This window comes from Aedes albopictus, chromosome 2, assembly GCF_035046485.1.
Source record: "Aedes albopictus strain Foshan chromosome 2, AalbF5, whole genome shotgun sequence".
In the NCBI taxonomy this organism is placed as follows: Eukaryota; Metazoa; Arthropoda; class Insecta; order Diptera; family Culicidae; genus Aedes; species Aedes albopictus.
In genome coordinates this window covers 218,516,320-218,540,696 of record NC_085137.1, presented here as the reverse complement: position 1 = coordinate 218,540,696, position 24,377 = coordinate 218,516,320, and the positions used below count along the sequence as shown (strand labels likewise).

Here is a 24,377-nt window from a genome sequence, read left to right as displayed (position 1 = left end):
GCATGTTTCGAAATAATATAAAAAAAATACAGGAGGCACCCCTAAGGCTTTTACAAAGTAGTGTGACAAAGGGTATTATCGGCGAGTTTGTTCTCTTCGTCATGGGGTTTTTTGTGGGCCAAATTGCTTGAAATTTGGGCATATAACTCAGCTTGATTGGGAAAGAAATCTGACCGAAAATACGTAGGAATCACTATTTGCTGAAAAAAAATGCTATGAAATTCCCGAACGAATTACTACAAATATTTTTTAAGAAAATGCCGAAGTAATTGCCGAAAACGCATTCAGATTAGTTGCCGAAAAAATCCAAGAAATTACCGGAAGGCATGGTTGAAAACCAAAGATTTATTCTTCTATATTTTAGCTAAAGTTTCAACGGGAATTTACAGTTCTTTGATCCACTGTGTAGGTGGGGTCATGTTGATAGAGCTTAAGAATCATTTCATTGTTCTAGTGCTCAATTTGGTTCTGCTCTCCCTCTAACCATCCACGTTAGAACGAAGAGCACAATTCTCAAAGGAACTGTTAGTTAAATTTTCAAATAAGGTAACGAAGACATTTCCAAACGAAAACCATAGGAATTCTCAAAAAAAAAACAAGGAAATTCCCAAGGAATTAGTTTGTCCTGGCTGAATAATTTGCTTGATAACTTCCAAAAAAATCGGCTAAATTTCAAAAGAAACTGTCTAATTAGTTCCAAAGGAATAGTCAAACGATATCACGAAGAAAGTGCTGAAGGAAACCACAAAGGCATTGCTTCAGATTTTTAAGAAAATGCCGAAGAAATTGCCAAAAACGCATCCAGATTAGTTGCCAAAAAAATCCAAGAAATTACCGGAGGAATTTCCAAAACGATTGCCGTAGGAAACCATAAATAAATTGTTGAAGGCATTGTTGAGAATCAAAGATTTATTTTTCTATATTTTAAGCTAAAGTTTCAACGGGAATTTACATTGTTGTAGTGATAGATTTGGTTCTGCTCTCCCTTTCACCATCCACGTTAGACAGAAGAGCACAATTCTCAAAGGAACTGATAAGGAAATTCTCGAATAAGGTAACGAAGAAATTTGAAAAGGGAAACCGAAGGAATTCTCAAAAAAAAAAAAATCCAGGAAAATTCCTAAGAAATTTGTTTGTCCTGGCTGAATAGTTTGCTTGATAACTTCCAAATAAATTGTCGGCTGAATTTCAAAAGAAACTGTCCAATGGGGCACGTTCGGTGTAGTACTAGATTTGTAGTAATGAGCTGAATTTTAGTATGGTGAGAAGGTCAGTTCTCTGTTTCTGCAATGAAATGGTACAAAAAGCGTGGGTATTATGATTCCTTGCCTAATTTGATGCTGTTTGAGCAAAACTTTGGATAACTATGTTGTTTATGTTGCAAGAAATGGAGAAAATAACAACACTGTTGCCCAAAGTTTTGCTCAAACAGCATCAAATTAGGCATGGAACCATAATACCCACGCTTTTTGCACCATTTTATTGCAGAAACGAAGAATTGACCTTCTCACCATACTAAAATTCAGCTCATTACTACAAATCTAGTACTTCACCGATCTGTCCTATTGGTTTCTAAGGAATTGTCAAACCATATCACAAAGAAATAGCTGAAGGAAACCCCAAAAGCATTGCTGCAGATCTTCGAAAAAAAATGCCAAGAGAATGTCTAAGAAATCGTTAAAAAATATCGAAGGGAATCCCAAAAGAGTTGCTGGTGGCATTCCCAAAGAAATTTCCTTATAATCATCTAGAGAAATTCCCAAAAAAAAATCTTAATTTCCAAAATACCTCACCGAAGAATTTACAAAGGATATCATGTATAAACTGCAGAAGGAATTGCTAAAGACATAGTCGAAATGACTTAAGGTATCCCGAAGGAAATCTTCAAAGAATGGCCAGACCAACTGCCAAAGGAATCTCCGACGAAATTTCCGTAGCAATTGCTTAAGGAATTCCTAAAAGAATTACTGAAAGAAATTTGAATTTTTCTCCAAAGACATACAGTGTCGGACAAAATAATAAGACCACCGGTCCTATTTCATATAAAATGGTCAAGTTTGACGATATGGTACTCGGTTTCTAGTAAACCGATTTGGCTGAAATTTTGGCAGCCGACATGGATTTACGGGAATTTTGATTTGTATTAAATTGATTGAGTTCTGTTCACTACTTCCAAAGTTACAGATATCCGGTACGACAAAATTCTGACACCAAATTTTTATGATGGATATTTGTGGTCAATTTAATAAAAATGTCCCCAAGTTTAAATGGCATCCTTAATCTTAGTACTTGTTTATCAATCATCAAGTATCAGATACTCTCATATATCATTTCGTATATCTGTAACTTTTGATGTAGTGAGCAGAACTCACTCAATTAAATACAAATCAAAATTCACGTAACTTGATGGCGACTGTCAAAATTTCAGCCAAATTGGTTCACTATAAACCGAGCATCACATCGTCGAACTTGACCATTTTGTATGAAAAATGGCTGGTGGTCTTATTGTTTTGTCCGACACTGTATAAATTGCAAAGACATTGTCGAAATTCCTAAAGATCACGAAGGAAATTTTGAAACAATGGCCAGATCAACTCACCGAGGAATTTCCTACGGAATTTTCGAAGCAATTGCTTAAGAAATTCCCAAAAGAATTTTTGACAGAAATTTCTGAGAATTTTCAAAAATAATTACATTTAGTTTTTCCAGTTAAAAACTAAAATTTGGAGAAATTTCCAAATTGATTGTCGAGGGAATACCGCTAGGAAATTGTTCGATAAATAAGTTGCTTTTGAAATTGTTGAAGACATTGCTGAAGAAATTGCCAAAGAAATCGCCGAAGGAAATCTTAAAGAAATTGCCGGATCAATTTCCAAAGAAATTTCCGAAGAAATTTTCAATGATATTGACGCATAAAATACAAAGAATACGTCGAAATAAATGACGAAGGAATTTCCAAAAAAAAAAAGCTCAACTAAAAGTAGAATAAAATTATCGGAGAAATTGCCGGAGGACATCAAAAAATAAAATAAATTACCGAAGAAATTGCCTGATCAAAATGGATTTGCTGAAGAAATTTTGAAAGAGTTGACTTAATAATTACCAAAAAAATTTTCAAAGCTAATTCCGTAAAAGTTCTCAAAGCATACCTGATACCATAACAGAGCAAATCATGGTCACAATTTTTGGATAAGGCACGACAATCTTTCTAAATATTTCTGACACATATTGAAAGTTCAAACAAGGAAACACCAAGTCCACAACCGGAGGTACACTTACCCTACTCTTCAAACCTCAGTTCCTCAGCCAGTCAGTCAGTCAGTGGCAGAAAGAAACAAGTGCGTTTTTCAACACTCTCACGAATTGCTGAAAAACTCTCCTCCTCGAAAGAAATTTTCCCACCGAAACACACATACACTGACTGCGCACATACAGCCCTGTCGTCGGATGCAACAAGCTGCGCTCTATAACCAGCTTCTTACACGAACGAGCGATCTCTAGGAGCCCCTTGGAAGGAAACTTGAAACTGAAACGATTGTTTTCAACTTTTCTCCTGTGCCGTTGTTGTTGTTGTTGTTGTTGCGGCTGTTGCTGCCGGTTGCATTCCGTCGTTGCCTTACTGTTGCTTCCTTTCACTTTTTTTTCCTTTCTGCGCAAAACAACAGCACTTCTGCTCCTCCGGATTGGAATTTTTACTTCTTGGATCACTTTTTTTTTCGGAGTTTTGGTTTGGCTGCTTGCTGCGCACTTCCTACTTGCTCCTGTGTGGCGAGCAGCTGCTAGATGCTAAGTCTCAGACCCTGCTACTGCTGGTGTTGCTGCTCGTGATGTGTTTACTTTAATTAAATTTATTGGACAACACAACATACACACACAGACTGGCACTAGTGACTGTGGCGCGGCCGTTGTTTGTGTTTTTATTTTTTGTTTCTGTAGCCTGTAAACGGAATATACAGTAAGGAATCAGTTTAATATGGTGATAACTATCAAAAGGAATGGCGGGGTCTTTTCCACGTTTTTTTTTTTTTTTGCATTTTTCTGCTGGAACTTTCAACTGAGGAACTGGCGGAACCGACGAGAATGTGAGTAAAGGAGTAACCATTGATGGAAATTTTCCAACTTCCGAGCACATAGTGGGATCGAATAAGCGAGACGAAAGCAATCAGACATGATTTAATTAATATCGTGGCGCATGTTTTTTTTCGGACAGTGGAAGTTTTCTTGATGATTTGCGCGCATCTGCTGGGAGCTTTATGTAATGTGCGCCTAATGGCAGCATTGAGAATGACGTTTATGATTTGGTGTTGAGAAGGACTCTGGAATTGCGTCAAAAAAAACGAGATGATATTCGTCATTTGAAACTTTCGAATAGCATATCTTACACCGGATCTGAGACATATTTAAGGTGCAGTGCCACATTTTTTTTAGTATTTTTTTATATATATATGATAACAAAATTTCTGGAAAACTGATAAACATTTTCTACCAAGATAAAAATCAGGAGATATCTTGATCCTTCTTTTAAATATGTATGGAAACCGATTTTGAAAATATTGCTCCTCTATTTAAAAAAAAAATCAAAAACCATAAAATAAGAATATGCATCCAGTTTCGCCTTGACGGAATCTGCATGACCAGTGTTGCCTACAAGAACAGAATTTTTGTATTGTCATTATGCAACTTATTTTAGTTCGTTGAGTGGAACTATAACACTACCAAACATTCGAATTGTCAATCTAGCAGGTTTGATACAATCAGCTTTATTTGAATATGAACATTACCAGTGTTGCCAGTTACTACAGGAATTCTGTGTTATACAGTGACGCTAAAGAAGTCACTTGATATCTACATAATCTTGACTGAACATTCGAATGCAATATTTAATCTCAAACCCGCGTTGGTCGATGTTTGACACTATGCAGTGTTGCCAGTTTCCGAGATAATTTAGAAAAACAGAATATTGCAAAGACAAGCAGGGTTGGTAACCATCTGCTTTGTCACCGACCAACGACGATAAATTAAAAAAAAGTTCATCAGAAAATAAAACTCCGTCACTTGCATCATCATCAGCAACCGACAAAGAAACCACGACAAGGATGAACCGATAGGGAGCTATAGTTTTCGTCATTCTCTTTTGTCTCCTTTTGCAACGACGAAAAATGAACAAGTTTTCGTCACATGGCAGACGAAAAGTGAACTATTCAAGCTTTTATTGACAATTTAGCCTCAGTCTGTCGGAGCTGTTGAAATAGCTCTGATGGTTTGCTTGTTGTGCCGCCAATCTGAAGGTTTTGGTTCGATACCACATGAAGGCGTGTTTCATTTTTGCATTTTTTTTCTGATTAGCCATTATTCGTTCGCCTGTCCTGTTCGGTGCAAGCTACTCAACGAAAATGCCAAAAAGAGAAACGGTAAAACTTTTTCGTCGCGACCAGCAAACTGACTGGCGGCGTTTGAAGAAAAATATTCAACAGCTACTGACTCAGTGACGAAAACTTTTTATTACCCGTTGTCGTCAGTGATTATGCTTTAGCTCCGATGACTATTAACAAAAAGACAAGTACGCAAGGTAAAGCTAGATAGCTTACTAATGAAGTATTACGTTCATTCAATCAACAATGAATATATGGACTATCCACATTTTGTAGTGAATTACACAACCAGATGTTTATTATAAAAAAGGCCTTATTGCAACATGATGCAGCATGAAATAGCATTTGACACCCACTTGAATGCTGAAGAGTCTGATGTGTTGTAGGGTAAGAAATCAAACTTTGAACTAGTCAATTTGTAATCTTAATTTGAACCATTTCGAAATTCATTAAAACGACGTACTTTTCAGGCAAATATTGTCCCGAAAAAGATTTTAAACAGCTTTCCATAATATAACCTGATAACATGGACTTTAAAAGCATTGAAAAAAGCGTTTTTGTCATGGAAAAGAGGCATTTGAAAAATCACTGTGATTTCACCCATTTCCCCCAAGAGAAAGCACATTTTCGGTGCACTCGTACAGCTCATTCATTGTATCACACGCAATATGTGAACACGTCAAATGAAAGCTTATTTATCGTAGAATCGATCAACCGATTAATATTCCGCATAATTTGTCATAAAATTATCAAATTTAAGTGATTCTTACTTGGAGAATGTTATCTTAAGTTGAACCATTTGTAATCTAAATTTGAACTAGTAAACGGGGGTGAGCTTCTAGTGTTGGCCTGTAGATTGCGCTAGTGGTTGCTTTGTTTACTCTTGGGGGATGAAAAAATCCAAATTTAGTTTCCAAATTCCTAAAGAAGTTGAGATTCCACTTCCTAATGAAAAATAGTAATTCTCATACCTATTCATGTGATTCATGTGATGTTTCATTGTTTAGCATGGAATTGGCTGTTTTGTGAGTTGCTCGAGCTGCTGCCGCCAGTAGTTCAAATTAAGATTAAAATTGATTCAAATTATGATTACGATGGTTCAAATTAAGATTAAAATCATTGTTGATGAAAAATCAAATATTTCAATGAAATTCGGTGCGAATACAAACTTTTTACCATTTTACAGAAAGTTTATACCCGTGGCTTTCATGTACATACGATTTTGCCGTAGTAAATTATTTCCATGTGGGAGAAAAAATCACTTTGCACTATTGCACAATTTGCACTACTTCAGAAAGCCGCTATTTGGTTCAAATTTTGATTACCTACCCTATAATTCATATGTATATATTTAGCCATATAAGTTTCTTTTTGAGCAGTATAGCCTAGCCATCTAACAGCAGAAAGAACAATATCCAGGATCTATCATTGATTAGCCTTCGTTGTTTTCTCGAACTGAACTGAACATTAAGGACTGTTCATTAAAGAAAGTGGACATCTGTTTACCAATAGTTTAGAGTTAAAACTAAACAAAAAATTGTGAATTTTTGCTCAGTGTGTAAAAACATTGTTCACTTCGGCAACACATTCAAAGAAAACGGAAAAAAGTGAGAAATATTGAGCGATGGGTTGGGTTAGCTTAAAGACTAGCAGATAAATTCTGCACAAATAGTGTTCCAAAAAGTTGTTGTTTCAAGAATTGGCATACTAATACACTTCCGGGACCGCAATTTTTCAACGCTGAGCAGGGGACAGATGTGCTGGATGATGTAGGGTACATCAGAACCAAAAAAAATGGGAAAAAGTTTTTGGTGTGGCAAGCCAATTGCTCCTGCGGCTTAAACAGTTCTTCGTATTTCACCACAGGAACAATTAACGGTAAAAATAACATAAAGGAATGCATCAAAAAACTACTTCTACCCAGCTATCGAAAACATACGGATCCTCTATTGTTTTGGCCAGATCTGACATCCGCTTATTACGCTTCTTCTACACTAGAGATGTTCAAGACGGAAAAAGTCGATTTTGTCGAAAAATGGCTGAACTGCGTCCTGTGAAAATATACTGGACAATAATTAGGCGGCATCTCAAAAAAGATGGCAGATTTGTTGATTGTTTCAAGATTTGTTGATTGTTTCAAGATTTGTTGATTGTTTCAAGAAAATTTGGTCTGCGGCACAACGAAAGGTTACGGAGAAAGTTGTGCAGAATCTAATGGGAGGTATCAAGAGGAAAGTCTGAGCGTTCTTCAGAAATGCGAAGTAAATGTTCAAACTCACGTGAATTCGGCCACATGTATGTTGATTGTCTTATATAAAAAATAAACTTATGAATTTGTTCGAAAATAAATATTTTCTATTGAAAAACAGGTGTCCACTTTCTTTAATGAACAGTCCTTACATGCGTCTATTCGGAAACTTACAGAAAATTCAGAGCAATGATCATGGTTTATCTCAATTTTGGACGTACAAAAAAGCACGTAAACCGATTTTGCGTAAAACATACGAACGTTACGAAGGTTGGAGGCCGGAATATTTTTAAAGAACTTTCTGGTACTACAATCTCAGAATTTCGACTGTTGATGATTATGTTGGGAGATTATGGCGTTCTGTCTTTGGATGAATAACTCAAAAACGGATTCTTAAGCATCCATCCAACGTTTCGGTCGCTATATTGCGCCTTCCTCTGGGAATTAAATATGCTCTGTTTTATCGTTATTATGAGCCCACAGCATAGGCCAGGTTTGCCCCAGACGTAATGTATTGGTGTTCCGTGAGATGATATATATGAAAAGTATCCGAAAAACTATCCGGGTCGCAGAATAACGATGCAGTTGCCCGTTTTTAGCAAGGGTATCAAAGTAAGGCGCAGAAGGGCGTATTTTTTTTATTTTGAGGAATTCTAGTTAAAATATTAAAGGAATATTTTTCAAAACATTTGTTTTTTGGAATATTTTTTGGTAAAAATCCTGGAGAAATATCTAACATCTAAATTTATGAGATGCATACATTCCTTCAAAATTAAGGATGTTCGTTTTAATTTCTGGTGTTAGTTTTGTTGCATCTCTGGCGAAAGAATCAGAATTTTATGTGAATTCCGAATGACTTTGGGGTTTAACTTTGTTTTTTTTTTAAATTTTATTTTTATTTTTTTTACAAATTCCAGAACTTTTTTCCTAAACGTTGAGTGTTGCAATTGTTTTTAGATATTTTGCTGAATACAAGGAGAGCCCATGGAATGCATTTTCCGATTTTTTTATAATTATCGTCTAAACACTCTGCACATAGTTTTAGTGAAATCTTCAAACTACAAATCTAGGCATGCAGCCATTTTTTTCCACAATCATAACAAGAATTCTTCAGAAGTTCGCTAAAGATTTTTAAGATTTTTTTCTTTGAATTGAAAAAAAACGTTTAGTAACTACCAGGTTTGCGTTATCACAAACAAATATAATATTACCCGAGCATTTATTCAGAAATAGATAGAAGTTGAAAGTTCTAAAAAATGTGAGAAGAGAAGAAATTAGATTGAGATTCACAAGTATGAAAATTAAAAAAAAAAGTTCTTAAAGATCTCTTCAAGCATTTTCGTTAGCACAAATCTTGTCAATCTCGAAGGGAATACCAGAAAAAATCTCAATTATGAATTTCTAGGCATATAGTTACTGCGCTACTCACTAAATTCAGCTATCAAGGAAAATGTATGGATTTGCTAGAACCGCAATTCAAAACATTTCTTAAAAAGGCCAATAACTAAGTTGTTCTGCTGATCTCACAAAAACATTTATTATTAGCAAACAATGTTCAAAACAGTTAAAAATTGAGACTTTAAAACAGGAAAAGTGACTTTAGTTTGAACGCTTTGAAAATAGGTACTTTTTACGAATGAGTGGAACAGTTTTGAACCTTCATTTTTCACTTGGTGAATAATTGACAGTGAGAAAGATTACAAGTGGTATTCTAAATACGCGTATCTGTCAAAGGATAAAATATGAACAAGTAAAACATAAAAAATGCATTGTTCGAAGTGCACTGTTGAAGCGGGATTTCAAGACGTATGTCCTTAAGTTATCTACGGAAGCTACCAATTATACCTGCAACTTTCTCTCCCTTCCCACTCGTAAAATTTTGGTAGGATTTTGTATTTTGAGCGGGGAGGATAAAAAACATATATCAAAATATCGGGTCTTGCTTATTTTTTTAACACATCAAAGGAGGCTCTCAGAATCATTATAAAACCAAACTAAAATTAAGTGGGTTTTAAGACGGGTTTGATAACTTTTCTGGAATTGGTTGGACTTTAAAATGTGACTTGGAAAGGTTTATCAGCAGTACTTCCAGAAAATAATATTTTTTGGATGTGATTTTTTTTGATTATTTAAAATTCACTGAAAACTCTCAGTGAGTTCTGCCAAAAATTCTACGAAAATCAATCAGATTTTTTTTGGGAGTCCATCAGAAGCTCCTGCAGAAGTTGTGAAAACAATATCAGAGATAATAACGACATTTTTCATTAGTTTTGAATCAATATCTACAGTTTTATTTATACAATGTAGACTTCATATTTGTAGTCGAGCTTGGTATTCTAGTGGCTACCGCCTCTTCTCAACATATACAACTCATGGGTACTCAAGTTCATAGCCATTGCATTGTTAGAACAGAAACGGGTTGAAATCCCGTTTTCCTTCCTTCCAACTTTCACATCACAGTGCTAATCTATCATATAACGGCTACAAGTTATGCAACCCAGCGAACTATGCCACTTCACAGTGATTTTCACGCAATCTATCACTTTAGGCCTGGCATCCAGGCACCAATGCGCGAACCCTCATGCCAAAAATCAACATTTCCCAACAGCACTTCAGCATCCGCATCAACTTGTGCAGATGCATTGAACTAAGCGATATGTTGGGCACAAGCGATTGCAATCATTACTTCCCTCCCATTTTCCAGCAATCTGACGTAGCAGGAGCTATTGTCGTCTAAAAATAGAAGATCATCAATACTCACACACTGAAGTTGCCTGTTGATTCCTTGTGTGATTGTAGCTGGTCTAGCGATACTAGAGTACCATCTACGGTCGGTCAATCCAATGTAAATATAATAAAATTTACACGGTGTGCCAAAAACCGTTATTAACAAATAAAAATGTCCATCCAAATGGCACCCGGCATTCGAAAGCTATACTATTCTAGTATCTCCTCTGAAAATTTGAAAATCTTTCATCGAGGGAAACTAAAGTTTTTGTGATTTGAAGATTTTGAGCCATTTCTATAGAATTTTCTTATATGAATATATATGCGCGCACGGTGTGCCTGGAACCACTATTAACAAATAAAAATATACACCATTTTGCCACCCGTCATTCGAAAGATATTTCATTTTAGCATCACCTCAGAAAATTTGAAAATGTTTCATCGAGGGAAACGAAAGTTTTTACTGTTTGAAGATTTTCCCCTGTTTTCATAGAATTAGCTCATATTTGGCAATATTATCAAGGGTGTTTCAATGGCTCTTCAAATCATAAACAAGTATTAATAAGTTTCACAAACATCATTCAAAAGATACAACATTCAAACAACTTCTTTGGAAATTTGACAACATTTCATTGAAACGATCGCAAATTACAGTGGTTTGAAAATATAAGATATGATTAAGTATATTGAAAATGTAGTAACTTCATTGAATATTATTTCAATTTCTCATGTTAATCATTCCTTGCAATGAATATATTGTAACTCATCTAGAACTTTGATTATATATCACATTTTTTGCGATACTGTTACAAAACTCAGTAGGTGTCATTAACGTGTTTATGGACAAAGCGATAGTATGCACGTATGACTATCTCCAATGAAATTGAAATCAAGCTTAAAATTGTTGTTACTGATGATCATTCAAATGAAATATTTCTGAATTCACGGCAAACACGTAACATGACGTAAAAAAGCTGGCTAGTAAAACGATTAGCATTTAGGTATACTTCAAAAGCTTCAATATCTTAAACATTATACCAATGATTTACAAAGCTTCCTACGAATACCAAAACCTGGGGCAGTTAATTCACTTTAACTCTCGTTTCATCATAAAACGTTTTTAAATTTATCGACAAGATACCTTGCTTAAAAACAAAAAAAAAACGGTGTCAAACTCCTAGAAAGTTTATGTAATCAACGCCGTGAGCGTGCCACATTTTTATTTGTATTCGAGTAGCAGGTAGAACTGTGGAATATTAATTCAGGGTGTCTACTCAATTATGAAAATGAATTTCCCTGATATTTCCAGGATTTTTCCAGGTTTTTGAAAGTAATTCCAGGTTCAATAAACTTTAACAAATCGACTAAACTAAACATGATTTCAGATTTCTAGAAATTCGTGGAAACGCACTTTTTGGGAAATTTCCAGTTCCAACTATAATGACATTTATGGACAACATCCCACAAGCATTTAGGGCGAAAGCACGAGATGATTTTCTGATGGAATTCTTAAAACAATCCTGGCGATACTTTAGGAGAATTTTTTGCATAATTTGATGAAAATTTTGTTTATCAAGTTCTTAAGGAATTTAACCAGAAAAACAACAAGAAATTACACTTTATTTTTATAAAAGTTAAGCTTGGCAGTTCCAGCAGATAATCTTTCGAGTAGTTCGTAACCAAACTTTCTTAAATATTGTCAGAAATTAAACAAATTGCAGCTAACGCTTTTGAACAATCCTCCAAGAAACCATCACACATAGCTTCAGTTAATGCGCACGAGACCTTCGTTGGTTTCGCAAATGAATCGCTCAAACATATATTTTTCAAGAATTTCGCTAAATTCTTCTCTCAGCGATTTCTCCTTTTATAGAAATTGCTAGCAAAAGTATTAGATATGTTTATTTATATATATTAACAGAGAAAAATGTTTTAAATCAATAGTTTTGGTTGTCTATAGATTCAATCTTGAAAGAAATAATTGACAATTCAGAATATACTAATAAGTTGGTAACCATGTTCTAAAAGAATTGCATAATGTCCATCAAAAATAGTCTCTCTCGAGTTCTTTAAAATATGTGGAGCTCAGAAGCAATTATGGGAAAAAGAGAGTTGACAATTATTTTAAACATTGTTTAGAATAATGTATGAGTTGTTCTAAAAACTCTAAATATTCAAAACTTCTTCCAGAAGATATCTAGTTAATTTCGCTAGAAATACTAACATCGAATCCGCCAGGAGTTCCAATTGATCAATCATATTCTGCGGGAGTTGCTGGAACTACGAATCAAATATATCTTTAAGTCCCTTCAGTTTTACAACATCTACAGGCAATTGCGAATTTGTCAGGCAATCCTCAATAAATTCTGCTTTACTACTTAAGCTCATTTACATGGAATTAAAGAAAAATAGCTTATACAATTTAGGTCTCTAAGTCAATATTTAACGCTGTAATTCAATTCTCAAAAATCTTAACTATAAAAGCATTTCCGAAAAGTAAAGCATAAAATTGGAGATTGCCGTGGAAAAAGTACAAGTTAGTATCAACGTCAAGGGTAATGAATATCTGATAAATAATAATAACCGAGCGGGTAGTTAGTAGCGGCGCAGCCGAAATTTTTATTCACTTTGAGGCATTTTTAACTGAAAATTTGGATTGAAATGATAAACATAGAAATTCCCTGATTGTCACCAGAATTCCCTGAGAATTCCAGGATTTTTCCAGGTCGAGTAAAATTCCCTGATAATTCCAGGTTTTCCAGGTTTTTCCAGGTAGTAGACACCCTGTAATTAGATTCTCACATCATGGTAATTGACATTCCACTCAATGAAATGTTGTCAAATTTTCAGAGAAGTTGCTTGAATATTGTACTTTTGAAATTTATGAAACACATTACACCGTTCAACACTAGTTCGCATTATGGGATGAGAAAAAATAATAATAGGGGTTTGGGACCCTAGAAACCCTAATGCGTATATTAATTGAAAACCCCAAGTTCTCAATTCAAACTTCGGTCTTGAACTGTGAAGTCCCGTTCCATTATTTTTCGAAAATTCTTTCACTATGACACTTCTAGGGTTCCAAAACCCTGTTCTCTTTTATCTCCTCTCATAATACGAACTTTTTTTTAAATTTTGTTGAGCAGTGTTATTATTTGTTTCTGATATTAAGAGCACCGTATGTCAATATTCCCATATATGAGCTAATTCTATGAAAATAGACGAAAATCTCCAAACAATAAAACCTTTGGTTTCCCTCGATAAAACATTTTCAAATTTTCGGAGAAGTTACTAGAATAGTATATCTTTCGAATGCCGGGTGTTAGTTTGGAGTACATTTTTATTTGTTAATAGCAGTATCAGGCACACCGTGCGCGCATATTTATTCATATAAGAGAATTCTATAGAAAAGGCTCAAGATCTTCAAATTACAAAAACTTTAGTTTCCCTCGATGAAAGATTTTCAAATTTTCAGAGGAGATACTAGAATTGTATATCTTTCGAATGCCGGGTGCCATTTGGGTGGGCATTTTTATTTGTTAATAACGGTTTTTGGCACACCGTGAATAATAATAATAATAAATGGTGCGACGTTTGTATCGAGAGGGCCGATTTGTTCTCAGATTCGCGTTTTGCCATCCGGTACTTGATCAGTTACCCCACGTCTCCACTAGACAGAAATGTCTTGCCATTTTGCTGCCAGAAAGAGAAAACGTAACAGAAATGATCAACACCGCTGCTTTCCATGCAAACAGCGAGAGAACATTTCTGTCATGACACATCTGTCCAGCAAAATGGCAAGACATTTCTGTCTAGTGGAGACGTAGGGTTAGTTTTTCGGTTTTAAAAAGTGTGTGATGTGGATCATTGACAAGCTCCTGTATTTGCGTTTTTTTACGTCTTTGGTTGTGATATGAACCAGGAACCAGAATCCAACAGTGTAGCTTCATATCCGACGAAACGACGCTTGTTCCAATGATGACGGATAGGGCGACGGAGGCGAGACGACGAGTAAACTTGACTGCGCTGACGTTTCCATGGTGATGGCAGCGCTACCTTGGATGGTTTCTGGTGAGATTGTTCTGATTACATATAACTACAATAATTGAACTAAATACGCGCCAGCTTCAAAGATTATCTTTGAAGCAGGAAGTATGCTTGCAATATCGTTATCCATTTGGTAACGGTAATGCAGACATGCGGGGCTTGTTGTAAGTGAAAGTGACCTCGGAATGGACGTGAGCAACCAGGCATTCTGAAACGGGTCACTGGATCCCAACAGAGCTATCACCTTTCAACTCCCGGGCTAAAGATGATTTCAGTTTTCATATTGAAATTTTGTAAAAAATAATATAGATAACTGCAGACATCTTTCTTCCATAATACCACTGCCGGACAGTGGGAGTTGAATTGTATACACACACACACACACACACACACACACCGTGAATAATAATAATAATTGCTGAAATTCAAGTATTACACTTTTTCTTTTAAATTTGGACTTCATAAAAATTCAAATAGCATACGTTGTGATGAACCTATTTCAAATCCTCTGGCTTAAATTGAAAGCTGACAATAATATCTTTCGATCTGTAATTTTTTTTTTTTGCGTTTTGTGTTATCGGCGAGTATATGGGACAATCTCTTATTTTTTTTGCAAATTCTCAAAAAAAATGTAGAAATGTATCTTTTTTCCAACGAGAAAAATGCAATTGAAAAATTATTGTTCATCATCCATAAAAAACATACTATGTTAGCAAGATGTAATAAAATTTTAGCTCAATTGGAGCAATAACACTAGTTTACAAAATAAAACGGAAGTCGTGAACTTCTGTCAAAGACCAAAACTTTTGAAGCACAATTTAGCGCTGATTTTGAAACCGTGGTTCAAAAAAATTTAAGTAGAGCAGTTTTTGAGTTTTAGCTCAATATCGAGATTTAAAACTTTTTAAAATATGGAATTTAATAAAATTCAAATATCTTGCGTTTTTAATTTAAAAATTCTTTCTCAACGTTTATTTAACATATCATATGTAGGCGAGATACACTAAAAAATCAGCTCAATCGGAGCATTGATTACGATGAATGAGATGTGTAAGGTGAGCAACTTTGCTTAAAAATAGAACAAAAATCTATTTCAAATCATCAACCTTGTATAGAAAGTCGGAAAAATTTCCGCTCTACTGTAATTTTTTTTCTTCGCATTTTCGAACTCAGGGCATGATTCCACAATACAAATGACCACCAGCTTATCGAGTTCAAAAATACTGTAAACTAATGAATTACAACAAGAAATGTACCACATAATTTATGAATGTCATCGACTCTAGTCTGAATATTCTTCCGAAAAACTTTGCTTGATATGAATTTGAAAAATGTTCTAAATGCGCCATAAAATGTATTAATAATGCTGTTGGAAGGAAAGTGTATGAAAAGTGGTTCGATTTTCAAAAATCAGCCTCACATCTGAACAACAGTTCCCGGGCTGGAATGATCCGTGTGACTCATCATTTTCCCCCTTCTGCATTTGCCATTCATTACCTGTGTTGTGACGTACAAGTAGTGTAATTTCAAATTACCCCACTACTGGCCTGGCTGCTGGGCAGCCGCCGAATCTGGACTCATTATCACACGTCACAATGTGCAAACATTCCGAGGTATTTTTTTTTTTCATTTGCTTCTGACGTCTGTTTTCGAAAGGGAAATTACCCTCATTAACTTCATCCCATCATCATACGTGTGTGTATGTTGGATGGGTTCAATTTTGGCACGATGTACCGGTAAGTAGGGTTCAGGTGAAGTCATCTTCCAGCAGTCCAGCAGTGGATGATCGGACAAATGGGAGAAGAGCTGGGATGATTCACACAGCAAGCAAGATGGCCAATTGTAGAAGTCCGACCATATCTCTTCCCGATTTTGCATGCATACAATTCCCGAGGTTTTTTGTTGGACTTTTCCAGGTGGTTTCAAATTCTCGACAGATTAGATGACCACATTAGACTTAGTAAACAAATAACTATGAAGTACAATCTTTAAACCTATATGAACTGGTTACAAAGTAAATTGAAAATCATAATCTTCCATCAATGATCAACATTTATCGAACATAATCACGTGCTTGTTTAAAAATCGTGCCAAAAAATAAGTAGAACAGTATTTGCATTACACTTGAACAATTTTACACTGTCTCAAAATATAGAATTTACCAAAATTCAAAAAACGCTGTGGTAAACATATTTCAAATCTTTTAGCATGAATAAAAAGGTGAATACTCACTCATCTGCTAAGAATGATCATCATATCATCATCAGCTCTCCGAGTTAAAAAAATACTGTAAACTAGTGTTATCAAAGTTCAACCCATTCCAATCACGAAGGATATTACAAAATTAGCATACTAGTGCTGTCGAGCATTCTAGTTTAAGTACCTACACGAGACTCCATTCAACTTTCCCGTTTTCAACGCCCAGTTCCGGGTACCCACTAAACACCATCGTCCAATCGACCACCGTGGGTCGTTTAGGATCGGTAGCAAACGAGAAATCGAAACAATATTCCCGCAATGATGGATAGAATAGATAATGGGCATCGAAATCTAACGATCTGGACGTGACAAAATATCGAAATAGCCCGAAAATCAACAGCTCGCTACTAGGAAAGGCGTTGAAAGCAGCAGCAGCAGATCGCCATTAAATCACAAACACAAACCTCGCTCCGCACTCCTCAGTGTAGTAATCGCAGAAAAGCCCCCGCATTCCTTCGGACGTCTGTCGCCGAACCGTAAAACTCACCACAATCGCACACAATCTGCTCTCGCTCGGGTCCGTCGCCGTCGGACTATTGAAAATCCTTCCTCACGGTTTTCTTCGCGATTTGATCGCAACGCCCCTCACCAACGCTTCCTCTATCTATTCAAAAAACTGCTGCTTCTTGCTCCTTCCTTTGCAGCAGCCTATTCATGTTGTTCTTCTTCGGTTGTTCCGAAAATTCCGTTCTCACTTATCACGCACATACTTCGTGGCACTACCACAATACGCCCGTCGTGGCATATTTCGATTCAAGCCGCCACCACTACCCACCGGATCGACGGGCGGGCGTATTACTTGGTCGCGATAATTCGCGCACAAAAAAAAACGCGTCTCGCACAATTGCCTAAAATCCACACACCGCGCTGCGCTACCCACACAAACCGTGCGCTCTTCTGCACACCACACACCGGCGAGCGAGCGTGCGTGTGCGTTTTTCGTCGGCTGAAGGAATTCGGCAGTCGCTGCGCTATCACATCGAATCGAACTGCTCCACCACTACCGAAGCGGCTGTTTTGCCAATTTTTTTCTTCTATTTTCGGGGCCAATAATTCACACTCTTGCGCTTCTACTCTATCGAACTAGATCGCGCGCGCCCGCACTTGATCACGGCGATCACGATCACACACAGCCAGCCAACAAGGCACGCTACTGCCGGTGAATCGAACCACCTTGCTTGCAGCAGGAGCAGGCTGCGCTTCTTGCCTCTTCCTCACTGCACCAGTCGGCAAGTAAGCAGAAGCCAGCCCGAAGAAACAACAGGCGAAAGCGCGAAAAAAACAACCAAAACAATAATAACAACAGCAACCGCGCGAGGCACCAGCAATAATAACAGTAATGATGATGTAGCAATAACAACAGCAGAAAATCCGGAAAACGTGTGTATATGTGTACACGGGCGGGGCGGGGGAAACGGACGAAAATCGACACGCCGTCGTCGTCACACCACACGGAACACAGCGAACGCTCACTTCGACTTCGACGAGAGACGGTAACTAACTAACGAACGCGGATGGAGCTTGTTGTGCACAAGGTACCCGCCGATCCGGCGACGGTCCGAGCGTGGATTCGTGGTCGCGAATCGCGACCCGATCACTGCACGAGAAAATCGCGAACACAGCCGAACCCGACGAACACGGGTTCAAAACAGAGAGCAAGAGCGTGAATGTCACGAGAGCGGGAGAGTGCGGACCGACCGACCGACCGACCAACAACCGGGTCATAAACGTAAATATTCGCGTAAAAATGCCGAACACTGGATCACTTTTTTACAATCAAAACAAACGCCGTAAATGCCTGCTTGCCTGCCTCGTTCACTCTCTCACTAACGGGTGTTGGTTTGATCGGGTTCGGATCGATTATGCCATGGGTTCCCAAATCCAGAAAAAACAAATGCATGAATCACCGCATTAATTCCGGGAGTGATTTCCTTCATGATCTCCTTAAGGGCGGACGGGACGGTCGGGTAAATATCCGCCATTGCTCTGTTGCTACTAAGATGGTAATCTCAGATTCTACTTCATATTTTGCAACAAAAACCTATCATTGTGTATGCTCACTTGCACTGCACATGCTGATTGTTTTTCATCATCTTCAGTGCAATAGAACTCGAGATTACCATCTTCAAAATCGCGAGGCAAATTGTTAGAAAGAGAGGCAAGATAGGAAAAATAACACGGCGTCCCGTTTCACCTTAAGACATCCCGGAGGAACATGCAGAGAAATTCCTGATAGAATAGCATAAGGATCTCAAGGAACCCTAGGAAGTGTCAAGAAATTAAGCAAGAATTCCTGGAGGAATCCTAGTCGGAATTTCTTAACCCTATGATACCCAAATTTTATATTTTGATCTTAATAACATTTTTCGTCATCTAAAATCGATTAAAACATTATTTGGAAGATGATTCTTGTTAATACTCGATTTTGTGAATTCTGGTTTTTGATTTTTCAAATATTTATTTTTGAACATCCTTACACTTTTATATTTTTTTCCTGGTAGCCTAGGGACTGTATCGTTAATTATGAGTAGACTTTTGAGGCTCTGTATTAAAAAGACTATGACTTATTTTGATAACTGCTATATGTATATGAAAAATGATTATCGCTCAGAAAATTTCGGAGTAATTCGCGAATAGGGCGTAACTGACAAAGCAATAATATTGCCGAAAACAACAACCGAATTTTGCTGATAAAATTTCAATTCCTATTTAAGAGTAATTCAGAGTAATTCAACATGAACAAGCTTAAATGACACAATTCTGACACATTTTCTTGATTCTCTAATAAAACAGTACGAAATTGGCAATTTTTGCACTAAAAATTGCATTCATTTTATTATGCCCGAATCGATGCCCGATAATGCTACATACGCCCAATACTATGTGCCTTGAATCGATATCAATTTCAAAATCGCCTTTTACTATTCGCCTTGTTTTTGATTTTGACAGGATTTCGCCGTTTGCATTCGCCGTGTTTATGTTTTGATTTCAGATTCGCCTTTAGCTATCGCCGTGTTTACGTTGTGATTTCAGTGTCGCCTTTTACTTTCGTAAACAAAACACCAGGAGTGGAAGGCGTAAATCTTGTTTTGTTTCGTGCGATGTAGAATGGAATCACACCTTCGACTCAACCCGTGATTTTCAATAGTTAGAAAAGTGATATCAAGAAAAGTTTGGGAATTAGCAAAAGTTGAATGTGTTAGGGTTTTTGTTGTCCAAAATGCTATCAAACGATTCGGTATGCATAACAGACTGAAAGACTCACCCGGACGCGGCAAAAAAACAGGTGCGTCTAAGTCAAAATATAAAGGAAAATGGGAGGTATCCATCAGAGAATGCGCAAAAAAGTGTGGAACGACTGTTGGAATGGTTCAGCGCGCCAAAGAGCGTAATTCCAAGAAGACCTACCCACAACAGAAATGTCCAAAACGCAGTCAAATTCTGACAGATTATGTGAAAACTCGGGCTTGGAAACTGTACGACGATGTTTTGAGTAAAAATTACATGTGCATAATCATGGATGATGAAACGTATGTATGTCAAATTGTACTACAAGGCACTTCCAGGGGCACAGTTTTTCACTGTGGAACGTGGCACGGATGTTCTGAATTAGGAGAAATCGATTTTTTTGCGAAAAAAAATTGAAAATGTGTTGGTTTGGCGAGCAATTTGTCAATGTAGTGTGAAATCATCACCTTTCTTCACCGTTCTAAGTATGAACGTCGAAATATACCGGAAGGAATGTCTCCAGAAACTTATTCTGCCACTTATCTGAAAGCACAAAGGTCCTACATTATTTACAATTTGTGGAAAAGGCAATGAATCCTCTAAATTGCCCGCAAATATGACCCGTTGAGAAATAGTTCACTTTGATGAAAGGGATAGAGGAACAGAAGACGTCACCAAATTTAAGAATAACTGGGTAAACTCAAGCAAAACCATCGTCGGAACGGTCGTTCAAAACCTTATGAAGAACACTAAGAAGGAAGAGCTAGAGGTGGCAAGATCAGTGCTGAAAATGTCAATTCGACATATCTAATTTCAACCGCCTATAGCACATTTTAGAAACTGAACCTGAGAATATGCTGTATGAAAAACTTGTGCGGCTAGACCAGTTCTAGAAAGTCACGGAAAACCCGCTCTTTTTCGAATATTTAAGGTAAATGACACGAACTTTCTTCGAAAAATGCAAATGATATTCAAAATGCTGGCATTTCGACATTTTTCATTCAATTTTTTGGAAGTCGCCCTCATTCGATCATAAATTGGTGCTAGTTTATTATACTCAAATGATTGTGCTAGGAACAAGGGATGCCAGAATGGCTAAAAGTGATTATTTCGTTCGTTATTGTGCTTGAACCATCGATTTTCAGCGTTTTTTTTACTGCGAACAGTGAAACACAACTGCGATAACCAGATTTGAATAAGTTGACCAATCGGGATCCCCGTGACAGGTTCTGCAAGGCCTCATTGGGGACACTTCGGGTTTACAACCTAAACATGCCGTGCGACATATCAATCTTCATGATTTCAAGTAACTGAGTCAGAAACGATAGACTGAAATCTGTACCAACTAATATGACCACCCCAGAACATCTAGCATAGGTTCCACGGCGGTGTCATCGGGGACATTTCTGATTTTCAACCCGAACATGCCGTACGACGTATCAATCTTCACGATTTCGAGAGAATGGCGCAGAAAAATTGACTGAAGTATATGTGTATGCCGCTCTGGAACACCTGGAACAATTTCCACGGGGGCCTTTCAAACACAATAACACACAAAATAATCACTTTTAGCCATTTGAAAAAACAGACCGTTCCACCACTCCCTGACCCCAGTACAATCCGCAATATCTCCGGAATGGTTCCGGATATTACATGGCCACTAGGCCCACGTTTTCAAAAATGTTCACTGTTCTCAAGTCCACCCGCATATTTTGATTGGCATCCTAAAAGAAGTAACTGGTCAAAATTTCAGCCAAATACATTGAAGTTAAGAGGTGCATCAAATCAATTTTGTGTTTTTCGACTATTTTTGAACTTCAAAAAATCATAACTACACTAAAACTTGTCAAAAATTAAATTCTTCCGGCAGAAATTGAAAGATATACTTGTTTGCTACAAGTTCTCCGAACAACGTATCCAAATAAAATTAAAGAAAATATATGTAATTATCACATTTGTAATTAAAAAAAAACCTCAACCCTTCAGCGCGCGCTGTTGTAAAAAGTACAACACTACCAAAAAACCTCGCTTTTCGTATACGGTGCGAGCGCGGTGCAGTTTCGGTTGCTTGATGGCGCGCGTCCTGGAAGGTTAAAAAGTTTATTTTTTGATAGATTTTATTCTGGAACACCCTAATATACGTAATAAGTTGGATATTTTAAAACGGCATCATATTCTCCAACGTTTTGTGGTTATTTGCTTCTTTAACATCAATACTGTAGGAATTTAGCAAACATGATTAAACTTCGAGAAAGCTAAAAACGTCCCTAAAACTAGCTTTTCGGTGGCAATCACGCTTTGGCGCGCAGAAAGTTGAATCGCGTCCGCACTGATATTGATGGCCAACACACTTGTTTGTTGACATCCGCGATAGGGGTAGCCAAGGCAAACTACAAGCCAAGCAAAGCTACTACGTTCGGTACAATTTCGCGTACAATTAGCGCCAACTAACACTCTAGGGCACTTGGGGAAATGCTACGGTCAATTGAATGAAATACGTAGTTTTCCCATAGTAGTTCCCATACAAACTTTAAAGGGCTTGTGCACTCTCAATTTTCAACCAAATCAGCTCAAAAATTGGGAGAAGGCATAGAATCTGGTTATGAATTAAATAAGCGGTGTGGAGCCAAAACGATTTTTTGAACCACCTTAATGTAGTATGCGTCTATTTAAAAAAATATTCGAGATTTCAAATAATTACTAACTGTAGTACATACTTTTCTTGAAGTACTCTGAAATGACAGCTTTCTCACCTGTAAAGAAGAATGAAAAAAAAAATAAAAATTAGAAATTTGTATCAGAATCAGTGGATGTATTATGTCATTTTTGTTATTGGTTGTGCTGTTTTTTTTTATCTGTATTAACGAGATTTTTAGCCCTAGGCTAGTTCATCTCGGAGATGGTTGTGCTGTTACGGTCGCCATGTCTAGTAGGATTGAATAAACAATAAATTCTTGCTTTAGTTCACTTTTGGAATTAATTTTCGTTCCATTAAAGCTGGGATTTTGTTACTAAGGAAAAGGCTACTTTCTCACACAAACCGTCGCTATTTGATAAAACCCCCTATAATTCCAAACTCCGCCTTTAAACGGGGTATAAATTGAGCATTTTTGCATTTTTCTTTCGTGGGATATCAAAACTTTTATATTTTGGGCTAACTATTCTGTATATCTCAAATTGGTTTTTGGTTGCTTTAAAAGCATTTTTACATTCTCTAAAAATCATCGAAAAATTTATATTTTGGTCACCTTTCAGCTGTTATTGTTATCTATTGTATTTGATCGCAACAATTAACATAAATTATTTTTTCCCCAATCATTGAGGAAATAAAAAAAAATGTGCTTTTTTATCCTTTACTTTCATGAAGTTCTTTTACACTCGAGCGACATATTTTAAACTTTTCCCCGATTTCAAAATTTGTTTACTATTTTCACTCCTATTTTTAAAACGATATATGTATTCATTGTGAAGTTATTCTAACAAATGTGAAACAGTGTTGAAAAATTTGATGAATTTTCCAATGATTTTCTAAATAGGGCAAACAATGCATTGCAGTGAACCTCTGTGTTCCATTGCACAATGGGAAAAAATAGACATAAAACTCGACTAAATTGATCTCTGCTCGGAGTGGATGGAATCGAATGAATTTTCGCCACAAACTGCAAAAATCTCTACAGTTTCAGATAAAGAGGGTGTCATTCGCCGCACGAGGCTGGAAATCAGTGTATCGTGCCCGTTTTACCCCACTCTTTCTCTTTTTCACGTTTTTTGGAAAAATCCCGGAGTGCAAAATAAATGATTTATTTAATTCGCATTTCTGTAAAAACTTCCGTGGTATCGAATGGAGCAGGTTTGGCACACTGCACGGCCTTAAAATTGAAATATCGTCAAATAACCCCGACATCCCCTATATAATTAAACTTTCACATGCATCTCTGCCCGGAATGAAACGTAATATGTGCATAAGAGCAGGACCAACCCTATGCCAGATGCTGATACTACGGAAGATTTTACACATATACGATTTAAATAAGGCATTTATTGTGTACGCCAGGTGGGAATAGATGAGGATTTTCTCAAAAAGGTGTGATAAAGAGAGAACGGGGTAAACGAGCTTAATATATTGACTTCCAGCATCGTGCGGCGAATGACACCCTCCTTATCTAAAACTGTAGACATTTTTACAGTTTGTGTCCAAAATTCATTCAAATCCATCCATTCCGAGCAGCGATATTGAATTTATTCACATTTTATACCTTTTTTTCATCACTGTGCATTGAGATAAAATCGTTCAAAAATTTATACGAACATATCTTTGCAAGATTGATGAAAATACATGGGAAACTTAGATGAATGTGATCATTTCACATTATAATATGGCTTTGAAGTCGGGCAGCACTTTTAAGAAAATACGGTTAAATCATATTTCTCCTTAGGTAACAAAATTTTCTTTTTAAAATTTGGTAAACTGTTGCATCAATTGTAGGGTATTAGTT

General features: G+C 36.8%; 1 protein-coding gene across 12 annotated transcripts in view; it reads right to left on the bottom strand.

Annotated features, from left to right (window-relative positions):
- The window catches only part of LOC109411294 (insulin receptor substrate 1-B), a 683,096-nt gene that overhangs the window by 545,925 nt on the left and 112,794 nt on the right, over positions 1-24,377 (bottom strand). For 2 of the 12 annotated variants that reach the window (XM_062851139.1, XM_062851144.1), the window contains exons 1-2: positions 17,141-18,482; positions 3,280-3,937 (exon numbers count right to left, since the gene is read on the bottom strand). The exons of 2 other annotated variants lie outside the window; for them this stretch is intronic. The gene's annotated coding sequence lies outside the window, so the exon portion shown is untranslated. Of the gene's footprint in view, positions 1-3,279; positions 3,938-17,140; positions 18,484-24,377 lie in introns of those variants that run through there. 8 more of the 12 variants (XM_062851146.1, XM_062851147.1, XM_062851148.1 and 5 more) reach the window with 6 other exon arrangements.